The 10,927-nt window shown below is 38.2% G+C and overlaps 1 pseudogene; it reads left to right on the top strand.

Annotated features, from left to right (window-relative positions):
• Positions 1-6,684: 6,684 nt before the first annotated feature.
• On the top strand, positions 6,685-10,422 carry LOC126943314 (keratin, type I cytoskeletal 18-like; annotated as a pseudogene).
• The last annotated feature ends 505 nt before the right edge of the window (positions 10,423-10,927 follow it).

Below are 10,927 nucleotides of genomic sequence, written 5' to 3'. Positions count from 1 at the left end.
TTTCAGCTTTCTACTTATGGCTAGCCATTTTTCGCAGCACCATTTATTAAATAGGGAATTCTTTCCCCATTTCTTGTTTTTGTCAGGTTTGTCAAAGATCAGATGGCTGTAGATGTGTGGTATTATTTCTGAGGGCTCTGTTCTGTTCCATTGGTCTATATCTCTGTTTTGGTACTAGTACCATGCTGTTTTGGTTACTGTAGCCTTGTAGTATAGTTTGAAGTCAGGTAGCATGATGCCTCCAGCTTTGTTCTTTTGGCTTAGGATTGTCTTGGCAATGCAGGGTCTTTTTTGGTTCCGTATGAACTTTAAAGCAGTTTTTTTCCAATTCTGTGAAGAAAGTCATTGGTAGCTTAATGGGGATGGCATTGAATCTATAAATTACCTTGGGCAGTATGGTCATTTTCACAATATTGATTCTTTGTATCCATGAGCATGGTATGTTCTTCCATTTGTTTGTGTCCTCTTTTATTTCACTGAGCAGTGGTTTGTAGTTCTCCTTGAAGAGGTCCTTTACGTCCCTTGTAAGTTGGATTCCTAGGTATTTTATTCTCTTTGAAGCTATTGTGAATGGGAGTTCATTCATGATTTGGCTCTCTGTTTGTTACTGGTGTATAAGAATGCTTGTGATTTTTGCACATTGATTTTGTATCCTGAGACTTTGCTGAAGTTGCTTATCAGCTTAAGGAGATTTTGGGTTGAGATGATGGGGTTTTCTAAATATACAATCATGTCATCTGCAAACAGGGACAATTTGACTTCTTCTTTTCCTAACTGAATACCCTTTATTTCTTTTTCTTGCCTGATTGCCCTAGCCAGAACTTCCAACACTATGTTGAATAGGAGTGGTGAGAGAGGGCATCCCTGTCTTGTGCCAGTTTTCAAAAGGAATGCTTCCAGTTTTTGCCCATTCAGTATGATATTGGCTGTAGATTTGTCATAAATAGCTCTTACTATTTTGAGATACATTCCATCAATATCAAATTTGTTGGGAGTTTTTAGCATGAAGGGCTGTTGAATTTTGTCAAAGACCTTTTCTGCATCTATTGAGATAATCATGTGGTTTTTGTCTTTGATTCTGTTTATATGCTGGATTACGTTTATTGATTTGCGTATGTTGAATCAGCCTTGCATCCCTGGGATGAAGCCCACTTAATCATGGTGGATACGCTTTTTGATGTGCTGCTGGATTCGGTTTGCCAGTATTTTACTGAGGATTTTTACATCGATGTACATCAGGGATATTAGTCTAAAATTCTCTTTTTTTGTTGTATCTCTGTCAGGCTTTGGTATCAGGATGATGTTGGCCTCGTAAAATGAGTTAGGGAAGATTCCCTCTTTTTCTATTGATTGGAATAGTTTCAGAAGGAATGGTACCAACTCCTCCTTGTACCTCTGGTAGAATTCGGCTGTGAATCCGTCTGGTCCTGGACTTTTTTTGATTGGTAGGCTATTGATTATTGCCTCGATTTCAGAGCCTGCTATTGGTCTATTCAGGGATTCAACTTCTTCCTGGTTTAGTCTTGGGAGAGTGTAAGTGTCCAGGAAATAATCCATTTCTTCTAGGTTTTCTAGTTTATTTGCGTGGAGGTGTTTATAATATTCTCTGATGGTAGTTTGTATTTCTGTGAGGTCGATGGTGATATCCCCTTTATCATTTTTTATTGCGTCTATTTGATTCTTCTCTCTTTTCTCTATTTGTCTTGCTAGCAGTCTATCAATTTTGTTGATCTTCTCAAAAAACCAGCTCCTGGATTCATTGATTTTTTGGAGGGTTTTTTGTGTCTCTATCTCCTTCAGTTCTGCTCTGATCTTAGTTATTTCTTGCCTTCTGCTAGCTTTTGAATGTGTTTGCTCTTGCTTCTCTAGTTCTTTTAATTGTGATGTTAGAGTGTCAATTTTAGATCTTTCCTGCTTTCTCTCATGAGCATTTAGTGCTATAAATTTCCCTTTACACACTGCTTTAAATGTGTCCCAGAGATTCTGGTATGTTGTATCTTTGTTCTCTTTGGTTTCAAAGAACATCTTTATTTCTGCCTTCATTTCATTATGTACCCAGTAGTCATTCAGGAGCAGGTTGTTCAGTTTCCATGTAGTTGAGCGGTTTTGGTTGAGTTTCTTAGTCCTGAGTTCTAGTTCGATTGCACTGTGGTCTGAGAGATAGTTTGTTATAATTTCTGTTCTTTTACATTTGCTGAGGAGTGCTTTACTTCCAACTGTGTGGTCAATTTTGGAATAAGTGTGATGTGGTGCTGAGAAGAATGTATATTCTGTTGATTTGGGGTGGAGAGTTCTGTAGATGTCTATTAGGTCCCCTTGGTGCAGTGTTGAGTTCAATTCCTGGATATCCTTGTTAACTTTCTGTCTCGTTGATCTGTCTAATGTTGACAGTGGGATGTTAAAGTCTCCCATTATTATGCTTCCTTTATTTTCTAAGTATCTTTTGTTTTATTATGTGTATTCCAGCTATGTATGCATCACAGCCCTTCTTTTTCTGTATTATAGCTATGGTTTTCTCATTGTTGTCTTTATGCCATGCCATTTTACACAGTACTTTGTAGGTTTTGATGAGAAAGTTGTTTTTTTTAATGTACTAAACAATTAGTATTAACTGGAGAGTTTGCTTATCAATACAACTTTCAGATCAGTTAATTAAGATAAAAGGCATTCAGTATCCACAGGTGAGAGGATTAAGTCAGTTAGTGTTCTTTTTCTCTGCTTGTAAAAGAAAAATATTCTTACACAAAGTGTGGCAAATATTTGCTAAAAAATATATCTCAGAAATTAAATTTTTAAGAGAGCTAATGGTAAGTGAAATTTTTTAAATTTAATTTTCTATGATATAGCACAACTTAACGTTTCCATGCAGAATCTTCTATTTTTAAGTGTGAATGTTAAAGTTTGTAAAATAATAAAATGACCTCATGGATTAAAATTTGGAATAATATTTCTTTTTTATATTGATATTACAATTTGAAAAAATTTCTCAGTCTTATATAGTTTCTTTAGTGGGTGAAGTTCAGTCTAGAGTTTCTATTCTTAGTCACCTAACTGTAGCCAACTTCTTGATCATTTTCTCTGGAAAACTTGGAGATCACGGCAGCTTTTGATTGAAACATATCCTATTAGTTTGCTCACAAACTTGTTTACTGTGTTCAAAGAGTGGCCAGTCAGGAGACCATAAACAACAACTGCCCTTTTGGTGTCTTTTATGCAGTCATTATCTGTAATAAATAAATATTTATTCTGTAAAACATGAATTTTGAAGTGTGTATACATTGTCAAATATTTAATTCTAGATAATTAATGCTTTACCTCACATAGTTAACATTTTTTGTGGTGAGAGCACGTGACATAGTCTTAGTGCTTTTCAAAAATACAAATACATTATTATGAACTATAGTCACCATGCTGTACAAAAAAATCTTTTGAAATTTTTTCTCCTATTCAAGTATAATTAAGTATTTTTTGACTGACATCTTTCCAAACCCCCCTTCTAAACACCTTGGTATCTGGTGGTCACCATTTTACTTTCTACTTCAATGAGATTACATTTTTTTAGGATCCATGTGTAAGTAAAATTATGAAATAATCTTTCTGTCCCGGACGCCGAGGCTCACGTCTGTAATCTCAGCTCTTTGGGAGGCTGAGGCGGGCAGATCACAAAGTCAGGAGTTTGAGACTAGCCTGGCCAATGTGGTGAAACCCCGTCTACTAAAAACGGAAAAATTAGCTGGGCACGGAGGCGGGCGCCTGTAGTCCTAGCTGAGGCAGGAGAATCTCTTGAACCTGGGAGGCAGAGGTTGCAGTAAGCCGAGATCGTGCCACTGCACTCCAGCTTGGGTGACAGAGCAAGACTGTCACAAAAATAATAATAATCTTTATGTGCCTGGCTTATTTTAGGTAATGTGATGTCCTCCAGGTTAATCCATGTGATTGAAAATAATAGAATTTTCTTTTTTGAAGATAAGTAGTATTCCATTGTTTACATATATCATATTGTCTTTTTTTTTTTTTCTTTTTGAGACAGAGTCTTGCTCTGTAGCCCAGGTTGGAGTGCAGTAGTGCCATCTCGGCTCACTGCAACCTCCACCTCCTGGGTTCAAGCAATTCTCCTGTCTTAGCCTCCTGAGTAGCTGGGACTACAGGCACATGCCACCATGGCCAACTAACTTTTATATTTTTAGTAGAGATGAGTTTTCACCATATTGGCCAAGCTAGCCTTGAACTCCTGACCTCAAGTGATCCACCCACCTCGGCCTCCCAAACTGCTGAGATTACATGAGCCACTGCACCCAGCCTACTACATTGTCTTTATTTACTCATTTGATGTTGAACTGTTGATTCTATATTTTGGCAATTGTAGAGTGTTGCAAACAACATAGAAGTGCAAATATTTTTTTATTCTGATTTTATTTGTTTTGGATATATATCCAATATTAAAATTGCTGTATTATAAGATAGTTTTATTTTAAATTTTTTGAGACTTCTCTATTTTTTATTTATTTATTTTTGTTTGTTTGTTTGTTTTGAGATGGAGTTTCGCTCTTGTTGCCAGGTTGGAGTGCAATGGCGTGATCTTGGCTCACCACAACCTCTGCCTCCCAGATTCAAGCGGTTCTCCTCCCTCAGCCTCCCGAGTAGCTGGGATTACAGGCATGTGCTACCACACCTGGCTAATTTTATATTTTTACTAGAGACAGGGTTTCTCCATGTTGGTCAGACTGGTCTCGAACTCCAGACCTCAGGTGACCCACCTGCCTCGGCCTCCCAAAGTGCTGGGATTACAGGCGTGAGCCACTGTGCCCGGCCTATTTTGTTTTTTATAATGGTTGTTCTCATTTACATTCAAACCAACAATGTGCAAGCATTCCTTTTTCTTCACACCTTTACTAATATTTTCTTCTTTTTAATAAGTCATTCTAACAGAAGTGAGTTGATAATCATAGTTTTTTAAATTTTATTTATTTTTTTGGCTTTTCCTGGTAATAATTGATATTGAGCATTTTTTATATCTCTTGCCTATGTCTTTTTTGAAAAATATTTAAGCCTTTAACTCATTTTTAGTATTATTTGTTTTTTGTTCTATAATTGAGCTTCTTATATATTTTGATATTAAACCCCTGTCACGTGTATAATTTGCACATGTTTCCTCCCATTTTTTAGTTGTCTCATCCTGTTGATTGTATCAGATTCTGTGCAGCAACTTTTTAATTTGAAGTAATCTGACTCCTCTATTTTTTCTTTGGTTCCCTGGGATTCTGAGGTTAAATTTTAGAAAGTTACTGCCCATACCAATGTTATGGGGCTTTCACTGTATATTTTTTGTACTAGTTTCAGAATTTCAAGCCTTACATTTAAATACCTAATTTATTTTAAGTTGATTTTTTTATATGGTGTGAGATGAGGGTCTAATTTTATTGCTCTGCATGTGGCTATAAAGTTTTCTTAACACCATTTATTGAAGATACTGTCATTTCCCTAAAAGACTGTCAACTATTAATATAATCAGCTATAAGTATATGAATATATTTCTCATTTCTGTCTTCTGCTCCATTAGCCTATGTGTCCTTTTTTATTGAAGTACCCTACTGTTTTGGTTACTATAGGTTTGTAGCATATTTCGAATCCAGGTAGGGTAATACCTTTGGCCTTTTTTGTTTTGTTTGATTGCTTTTGCTATTCAGGGTCTTCTGTGGTACCATATAAATTTTAGATGTATATTTTTAAATTCCTATGAAGTTTGTCACTGATATTTTGATAGAGGTTGCATTATATTTGTAAATCATTTTGTATAATGCAGATATTTAACAATATTAATGCCAATTCATAATATTTTTCATTTGTGTATTATGTATTACTTTAATATTCTTGAGATTATAATGTAAGGTGTTTCAACTTTTTGGTTACATTTATCTCAAAGTATAGTTACTACAGTTATTGTAGATAGGATTGTTTTTCAATTTTATTTTGAGATAGTTAATTGTTTACAAAAATGCTACTGACTTTTGCATGTGGATTTTGTATTCTGTAAATTTAATGAATTTGTTTGTTAGTTTCTTAGTAAAGTCTTGTGCTTTTCTATACTTAAGATTATGTCTTCTGCAAATAATAATAATTTAACTTTTTTTCCTAATCTGGATGACTTTGATTTTATTCTCTAATTTCTCTGTCTTGGACATTTCGTACTATATTTAGTAAGACTGAAGAAAGTGGTCATCCTTGTCTTGTTCTAGCTTTCAGAGTAAAAGCTTACAACATTTCCCTGTTTAGTATGCTATTTACTGTGCACTTTTTTGTTATATGTGGCATTTATTGACTTGAGGTGCATTTGTCCTATACTTAATTTTTTCAGAGATTTATCATTAGGGAATGTGTCAAACTTTTATTCTGCATCTATTTAAATGTTAGAGTTGTGAAATCACAACTAACTCCACATAAATACAAAACATCCTCAGAGACTACTATGAACATCTCCACACAGGGAAACTAAAAAATTTAGAGAAAATAGATAAACTCCTGGATACACACAACCTCTCAAGATTGAACCAGAAAGAAGCAAAAATCTTGAACACAGCAAAAATTAATAGAATGTATAATGAAATTATACATTTAGCATTAGAAATTATACATTATAGAATAGTAACAGAAATATATACATTGGTAATAGAAAACCCACCAACCATGAATAGCCCTAGATCAGAAGAATTCACAACCAAATTCTACCACATACACAAAGACAAGCCAGTACTAATCCTCTGAATGTACTCCAAAAAATCAAGGTGGGATTTCTTCCTAACTCTTTATATAAAACCAATACCATCTTGATACCAAAATCTAGTGAAGACACAACAACAGCAACTGTAGGCCAATATTTCGGGTGATCATTAAAACAAAAATTCTCCATAAAGTATTAGCAAGCTGAGTTCATAATCAAATCAAAAAATTTTGTCACAATCATGGGAGCTTTAGTTCATGAATGCAAGAATGTTTCATCATATGCAAGTCAATAAATGTGATTCATCAAATAAAGATGATTAAAAGCAAACATGATTATCACAATAGATGCAGAAAAAGCATTCAAAAAATCCAATATTTATAAAAATATTCTCAACAAACTAGGCATTAAAGAAACATCTCAAAATAGTAAAGCCATCTGTGACAAATCTTCAGCTGAAATCATACTGAACGGAATCAGCTGGATGAACTCTCCATACGAATAAAAATAAGACAAGAATATCCACTCTAAACACTCGTATTCAACATAGTTCTGGAAGTACTAGCTAGAGCAATTAAACAAGATAAAGAAATAAAAGGGATCTAAATAAAAGAGAAAGTCAAATTATCCTCACAGATTACATAATTCTCTACCTGGGAAACTGGAGATTCACAAAAAGACCCCTAAGCCTAAAAAATGACTTAAGCAAAGTCTCAGGATACAAAATTACCATACACAAATGAGTAGAATTTCTGTACCTGAATAACATTCAAGCTGAGAACAAAATCAAAAACACAGTTCTGGTTGTCGGCAAAGCCTGAGTCCTGTCCTCTCGCTCTCCTACCCGGACATCATGAGCTTCACCACTCACTCCACCTTCACCAACTACTGATCCCTGGGCTCTGTCCAGGCACCTAGATGGTCATCAGCGCAGCCAGCATCTATGCAGGCACAGGGGGCTCTGGTTCCCGGATCTCCATGTCCTGCTTCACCAGCTTCTGAGGCAGCATGGGGTCCAGGGGCCTGGCTGCAGGGATGGCTGGGGGTCTGAGAGGAATGGGAAGCATCCAGAATGAGAAGACCATGCAAAGCCTGAACTACTGCCTGGTCTCCTACCTGGACAGAGTGAGGAGCCTGAGGACCGAGAACCGGAAAGTGGAGAGCAAAATCTGGGAGCACCTGCAGAAGATGGGACCCCAGGTCAGAGACAAGCCATTACTTCAGAACCATCGAGGACCTGATGGCTCAGATCTTCACAAATACTGTGGACAATGCCCACATCATTCTGCAGATCAACAATGTCCATCTTGTTGCTGATGACTTTAGAGTCAAGTATGAGACAGAGCTGGTCACGTGCCAGTCTGTGGAGAGCGACACATATGGGCTTTGCAAAGTCATTGATGACACCTATGTCACTTGGCTGCAGTTGGAGACAGAGATCAAGGCTCTCATGGAGGAGCTGCTCCTTATGAAGAAGAACCATGAAGAGGAAGTAAAAGGACTGTAAGCCCAGGTTGATAGCTCTGGGTTGACCATGGAGGTAGTTGCCGCCAAAGCTCAGGACCCTGCCAAGATCATGGCAGACATCTGGGCCTAATACGACGAGCTGGCTCGGAAGAACTGAGAGGAGCTGGACAAGTACTAGCCTCAGCAGATTGCGGAGAGCACCACAGTGGTCACCACGCAGTCCGCCAAGGTTGTAGCTGCTGAGATGTTGCTCACAGATCTTAGATGTACAGTCCAGTCCTTGGAGATTGACCTGGACTCAATGAGAAATCTGAAGGCCAGCTTGGAGAACAGCCTGAGGGAGGTGGAGGTCTGCTACGCCCTGCAGATGGAGCAGATCAATGGGATCGTGCTGCACCTTGAGTCAGAACTGGCACAGACTGGGGCAGAGGGGCAGTGCCAGGCCCAGGAGTACAAGGCCCTGCTGAACATCAAGGTCAAGCTGGAGGCTGAGATCACCATTTACTGCCACCTGCTGGAAGATGGTTAAGACTTCAATCCCAGTGATGCCCTGGACAGCAGCAAATCCATGCAAACCATCCAAAAGACCACCACCCACCAGATAGTGTATGACAAAGTGGTGTCTGAGACCAACGACACCAAAGTTCTGAGACATTAAGCCAGCAGAAGAAGGATACCCTTTGGGGAGCAGGAGGCCAATAAAAAGTTCAGAGGTAAAAATAAATAAATAAATAAATAATAGAGTTCCATTTACAATAGCCACACACACAAAAAAATAACATACTTAAGAATACATTAAACGAAGGAGGTAAAATATCTCTACAAAGAAAACAACAAAACACTGCTGAAAGAAATCAGACAGCCGGGCGCGGTGGCTCACGCCTGTAATACCAGCACTTTGGGAAGCCGAGGCGGGCGGATCACAAGTACAGGAGATTGAGACCACGGTGAAACCCTGTCTCTACTAAAAATACAAAAAATTAGCTAGGCGCGATGGTGGGCGCCTGTAGTTCCAGCTACTCAGGAGGCTGAGGCAGGAGAATGGCGTGAACCCGGGAGGCGGAGCTTGCAGTGAGCCGAGATCGCGCCACTGCACTCCAGCCTGGGCGACAGAGCGAGACTCCGTCTCAAAAAAAAAAAAGAAAAAGAAATCAGACAAAACACAAATAAATGGAAAAGCATTTCATGCTCATGAATTTGACGATTTAATATAATTAAAATGTCCATGCCACTTAAAGTAACCTGCAGATCGTTATTCCTATCAAACTGTCAATGCCATTTTTATAGAATTAGGGGAAAAAAACTATTCTAAAATTTATACGGGAGAATTTTTTTAAAAGCCAAAATAGCCAAGTCAACATTAAACAAACAAACAAAATAAAACCTGGAGGCATCGAATTACCTGACTTCAAACTGTGCTACAAGCTACAGTCATCAGTATAACATGGTTCTGGTACAAAAATAGACATATAGACTGTATTGGTCCATTTTTATGCTGCTAATAAAGACACACCTGAGACTGGGTAATTTATAAAAGAAAGGTTTAATTGACTCACAGTTCCATGTGACTGGGGAGGCCTCACATTCATGATGGAAGCCAAAGGGAAAGCAAGACATGGCAGCAGGCAAGAGCCAGCATGTGCAGAAGAACTCCCTTTTATAAAACCATCGGATCTTAAGAGACTTATTCACTACTCAGAGAGCGGCATGGGAAAACCTACCCCCACGATTTAATCACCTCCCACCCAGACCCTCCCATGACATGTGGGGATTATTACAATTCAAGGTGAGATTTGGGTGGGGGCACAGAGCCAAACCATATGGAACAGAAGAGAGAGTGTAGTTGTAGCTACACTCCTACAACCTACTTTTGACAAAGTCAACAGAAATAAAAAGAAAACAACCCCCCATCTAAGAAATGATACTGGGAAAACTCATTAGTCACATGCAGAATTAAAAAAAAACCCTACCTTTCACAATGTAAACAATATATCACAATATAGGCCGGGCGCGGTGGCTCAAGCCTGTAATCCCAGCACTTTGGGAGGCCGAGACGGGCGAATCACGAGGTCAGGAGATCGAGACCATCCTGGTTAATACGGTGAAACCCCGTCTCTACTGAAAAGTACAAAAAACTAGCCGGGTGAGGTGGCGGGCGCCTGTAGTCCCAGCTACTTGGGAGGCTGAGGCAGGAGAATGGCGTGAACCCGGGAGGCGGAGCTTGCAGTGAGCTGAGATCTGGCCACTGCACTCCGGCCTGGGCGACAGAGCGAGACTCCGTCTCAAAAAATGAAAACAAAAAAAACAAAACAAAAAAAAGAAATGATACTGGGAAAACTCATTAGTCATATGCAGAAGAAAAAAAAACCCCTACCTTTCACAATGTAAACAATATATCACAATATAGTTTAAAGACTTAACTGCAAGACTTCGAGCTATTAAAACCCTAGAAGAACATGTAGAAAGTACTATTCTAGACACAGGGCTCTAGAGAAAAAAAATTATAACTAACACCTTAGAAGTTAATGCAACAAAAATAAAAACATGTTGAGGTTGTGGAGAAAAGGAAATCTACATACACTGTTGGTGGAAATGCAAATTAATTCAGCCCCTGTAGAACACAGTTTGAAGATTTCTCAAATAACTAAAATAGAATTGCTATTTGGCCCATTAATCGCATTAATGCGTATATACCCATAGAATAAGAAATTATTTTACCAAAAAGACACCAGCACTCACATG

Source organism: Macaca thibetana, chromosome 19 (assembly GCF_024542745.1).
Source record: "Macaca thibetana thibetana isolate TM-01 chromosome 19, ASM2454274v1, whole genome shotgun sequence".
Taxonomy (NCBI): Eukaryota; Metazoa; Chordata; class Mammalia; order Primates; family Cercopithecidae; genus Macaca; species Macaca thibetana.
This window is presented reverse-complemented; position numbering and strand designations above follow the sequence as displayed.